Source organism: Vigna radiata, chromosome 6 (genome assembly GCF_000741045.1).
Source record: "Vigna radiata var. radiata cultivar VC1973A chromosome 6, Vradiata_ver6, whole genome shotgun sequence".
Lineage (NCBI taxonomy): Eukaryota > Viridiplantae > Streptophyta > Magnoliopsida > Fabales > Fabaceae > Vigna > Vigna radiata.
The window spans coordinates 36,429,104-36,434,499 of NC_028356.1; positions in this window are offsets into that span (position 1 = coordinate 36,429,104).

Genomic DNA, 5,396 nt, shown 5'->3' on the forward strand with positions numbered 1-5,396 from the left:
TGCCCTACGTGACAGCGCACCTACTATAGAGTGAATGACCTCCCATATATAGGTCTCTCCGTCCTAGGTGGAAAAACCCTGCTTCATGCAATGCTGGACCTTTACATAGTGCTAGGTGTGTGCTACCGCACCTCCAGAAATTTCTAAGCAAACACCTCAATTTTTATTGGACCGTGATGTAGATTGGATGATGATAAGTCTAGATGTGCAAAGTGTGAAGGCTGCCAGCTTGGGCCGTGAAGCCTGCTTCCATGGTGCTGTGTTGATTCATTTAAATTTGAATGGTGCAGGCCGTGAAGATGGATGAACGTGTTGCTGTTTTTGTGCATGGAGGTACGAGCTGCTGCAATTTTGATTCAGAGAGCTGGTGCAAGTCTGGACCGTGTGGGCTCCCATGACGTTAGCTTGATTTTTAAAATGAAGGGTGAATGATTTGCTTCATGTGCTTCTTTCTCTATTTGGTGGCAGTTGCAGCTTGTAGGCCGTGACACATCCGCTGCCGTGGCCGTGTATGTGATCAGGATAACGTCTCCTTGCTGGACAGTTTGAAGCTCGGGCGTGGGTGAGATGTTGGGCTGCTTCAAATGTATTTGGTGTGGCAGCTGGATGTGTGGCTTTGGTGCTGCTATGGGCTGTGATGTGCTGTCCTTCACGTGCTCCCTGGATGAAGCACCGTAACAGCCTTCTTCCATTATGCTGGAACCTTGCTGCCAAGCTTAGTGGACTGTGAATGAGGAGTTGGTTACCGAATGAAGCCGTGAGTTATCATGGCCCATGAACCTTTTTCTTCTAGTAGCTGCTGCACCATGATTCAGTGAGGGTTGCTGCCTTTCTTTAAATGTTGGACGTTCAAAATAAATATGCATGGGTCGTGAAAAGCTGCACGTGATATGCTAACCCATGGACCATGATGAATGTAGCGTAGAGCTACTGCCGCACCTCCATTTTTTAATGAAATTAGCTTGCTGCCTTCCTTTTCCTTTTGGGCCGTGACTTGGTGGACTCCAAAACTCTGGACCAAATTTCTCCAAAGTGTTGCTGCTGCCAGCGTCAAAAGAAATGTGGAGAGCAGGTGTTGGACCAGGCGCTGCTGCTTTAATTGCTGCCACGTGCTCCTTAACTTGTTGCAGGGTGTGTGTTGGCCTTCAAAATTAGTGCATGTGCCTTCTTCAAAGCAAATAAATGTGATGCTAGGAAATTTTAGTCTTAAGCCATGGCATCCAGCCCTGCACCACTGGACGTGAGTTGATGTGGACCTTTGTGTTGCTTTTATTCATATTTTTAAAACCAAGCATGCTGTAATACACAACCCAATGAACCAGCCTCCCTTGTTCCATTCAACTCCACGGGTTTTTAAGCCCTCACGTGCCTTGCTCCAATCATTGCTGGACCGTGTGGAGATGGATGTTGTTGCCTTTCCGTGTGCACCCCCACATTCAACATGTTGCACCCTTTTTTAATAAGCCCAAAATAATTCAATTCATACTCAATATTTTTACTGCAATAAAATCAGTGTGTAAGGCAAATAAATTGCAAGCAGGTGGTGACAGCACTGCATTTAACCTCCAAATGTCTCAAATTATATTCCCAAAATTTTCCCTACAATTGCAAATAATTAGCTCAGAAAATTCAAATTAATTAAAATTAGAATTTTCAGTCAAATTAAGCATAATTAGGAAAAACAGGAAAATATCGGACAATTAAGCACAACTCCCTGATTAAATCTGGTACAATAAACTAAGTGTAGTGAATAAAATATTGACTCATCAAAATAGACCACACTTAGTCTTTTGCACTCCTGGACAAAATCAAGACGCAAATCAGGGAACAGTTCAGAGGACATCAGGGAATTGACACAGACTCATCACACAGAAACAAAGACTAGCTAGGACACCAACAAACAGAATTACAGTTATCAAGAAGTCTGGACAAAGAAAAGAAGTAGACAATATCCAACACAGAATCAAGGAAAGTAGATACTCACAGAAATCATCCAAGCAATTCCAAGCATGGCAAAATAATCAATCAGTTCAAGAGGTGAGTTAAAAGCAACAGAACCTCACGGATGCACACTATAAGTGTTTCTCTCAAGTGTTTAGGGTAAACAGTGTCAACTCAATGTACTCAAGAAAGCAAGCAACAAACAATCTTGGCAAGCCTCTAATATCGACACTCAAACACATATGCATGTTCAAATCAAAAGGTCTTTTATGGATGTAATGGGGCCAAGGAAAAGGGAGGATAAATATGGGTGCGAAGCTATAAACCAAAAGAAATAGAGGAGCAATGAGGAACAAGTGAAAACACAACCAAATCACACCCAAAACCTCTAATTCAATCCTCTTCTTGACTCCATTATTCACAATTTTTTTTTAAATTTTTCTCATTTTTTTGTATTTTCTTTTTCTTTTTTTTTTCTTTTTTTTTTCCATCTTGTCTTTTTTCTTTTCTCTCTTTTCAGAACACAACTTTAAGAGACAAGATACTCAACATATTTACAAAACAAAAGCAAGAAGAGGAACCAACTAGCCAATTCTCTGAATCTCCCAGGAGACCACACTTATTCCCAAAACAATTCCAAAGCTCCAAAATTCCCTAAGGTTAAGGTAAACATGGTTTTTCAGTTAGGGCTAGTGTATGAGCTTCAAAACAAAGAAATGGGGAAAGCATAGGCTCAAAAGGGGTTATCAAAGGATAAAAACAGGGTAGGCTCATTTGGCAAGAGAGGCTCAACAACAAAACTGCCTTTATCACTTCCAAACATGCATATCAATCAAGAATTATCCACAGAGTCAAGCCAAGGCATATGTGCAAGCAATCAAGAGACATATCACACAAGGAAGAATATCCAATGGTTCAAAATCTCACACAGGGTAGTTCTGTGCCACAATCAATCACCCTCTCAAACATCATAATCAACTTCCAAGCAGAGAAAAGTAAGGATTTCCAACAAATCAGAGTATCAATGAAGTGAAAGACACATCTACAACCTAAACAAAGTCCAGAAGTCAAGAGAAACATGCAAAACTGTACAAAAGACACAATAAAAACTACCTAGAAAACAAAAAATTTAATGCAAAAAACATAAACTAAGAAAGAAAAATCAGAGTCTCCCTCAATAGACCACACTTAAACTACACAGTGTTCTCAATGTGTCACAATCATCAGATCAGAAATCAGAACAATCAACAGATCATGGACAAGTGCAATAAAAGTGGGGAAAGGGGAGAGAAGGGAAAAAGAAAACTCCCCTGATCATGGTGGCAATTGCCAATTTTGGACTTTCAGGGAGAGGTCTTCCACCATTGGATTCAGCAAGGAAGTATTGAGGAAGAACTGCTTTAGTCTCCAAATTTGATCAAGCAGGAAGATGTCCTCCACATCTGGATCCAAGAAGCAGTAATTGTTGATGAGTGGGTTCAGCTGGTGCCTAATAATCTTCAAACTGTCGTGCATGCTGGCACCCTTGTCTTCCACCATGGGTGTGTGTTGGTCAACTTCATGTGTACCTCCTGCAACATGGTTAGTGCATTGTGGCTCCACAGAAATAACATGCAGGGGTATAACACCCAATTCCAGTGTAACAGGATGAACCTCAGATATACCCTTAGAACATGAATCAATTTCAGAAATAGAAACAATATCAATCACAGGTTCAGATTCATGTTCAGTGCATGGAGAACAAACATTCAGATGTGATAACACAAAGTGGTTCTCATCATGCAAAGAGAGGGAATGGAAATCATGCTCATCAACAATACAATCATCAATAACATACCTATCAACAAAATGATCATCAACAACAAAATCAATCTTAGGTATGCTTACCTCCACTTCCCTGGATGTGGTTAAAGTGGTGGAAGATGACAATGGTCTACCTATCTCAAATGTGTTTCTCATATCTGCCTGTTCCTCCAATTCTTCATCAGTCTCCTCAGGTGAAAGAGTGGGGACATAGGAGGGTGGGAATGTAGATGGCGCAATAGCAAACTCATGACTCTGCTCCCCATCTCTTATGTGGATGGCATCAACATCATCAGGAAGCTGAACAGTCTGGAATGATGATTCCTCTGAAATTTGAGACTGTTCCTCGGTGAGTTGAGTGGCCATCTGCCCCATCTGATCAGTCAAACTCTGAATGGAAGCTCTGGTCTCCTGCTGAAACTCTATGTTCTCCCACCGGAACTGAATGTTCAGAATAGTCATCTGCTCCAATAACTCCTTCAGTGTAGGCTCAAAAGTAGTGGAAAGATGAGGAGTTGCTTGGGCAGGCTCATGAAACTGCCTACAACTGCTGTGGTTCCTGGACAGAGGGAGAAGGCACACAAGAATTCTGGAATGGCTGATATTTCTGTGGAGCATCATACCATTCCAAGCTAGGGTCATTCCATCCAGGATCGTTGTTGTAGCCATGTTGAGCAGGGAAGAATTTATCCAAGAACAGTTGCTCAAGATCTTCCCAAGAGGTGATGGATCCTGGAGGAAGAGAATACAACCAATTCCTTGCTGCTTCTTGTAATGAATGCGGAAATGCCCTTAAAAACATGTGATCATCGGGGACATGAGGAGGTTTCTTTGAAGAGCAAATGGTGTAGAACTCCTCCAAATGTCTGTGAGGGCATTCACCTGTAAAACCATGAAACTTAGGCAGCAAATGTGTTAGTCCATAGGTGAGAACGAAATGAGCATCCTCCTCATGAAGTGAAACTGGCTCCGAAAGAGCACTCTCATGAGTGGGAGGATGAGTCATATTGTTCTCAGCACAGAAATCAGCAGAGTATACATCTCAATCATCAGAGTAACATCTAGAAGGAGAATCATAATCATAGGCACTGACAGAATAAGCATTATTCACATAATCAAAATAGGTAGACATGTAGAAAAAGGGGGGGGGAAAGAATGCAATGAAAATATGCAACTAAAGCTACCTAAATGCAACACACAATGACGAACACACAAAAAAGAACATCACACTCACAACACAAGACAAAACACAACACACACTAACACAACAAAAGACCTAAAACCGAACCGTTGGTCCCCGNCAACGGTGCCAAAATTTTGATGGGTGTCGCACCCCATGCAAAATTTAATGAGCATAAAAGAATGCAGTATAACTAGGAAGTGACTCCTAGGTCGTCTCTCAAGGACCAAATGTGGTTCGAGAATTAGGTCTAACACAAAGTGGGGGGGGGTTTGAAAGTGTTTTTACAAGGAGAATTAAACTAAACTAAAACAGGAAATTAAATACAACAAAACATAATTGAAAACATTTAAATAAATTAACAAGGATGAAGACCGAACGGTCCTACAGATGACCGAACGGTTTTACATTGGGACTGAACGATCTCTAAGACAAATGAGGAAATTGGAAATGCAGGAAAATAAAGAAACCT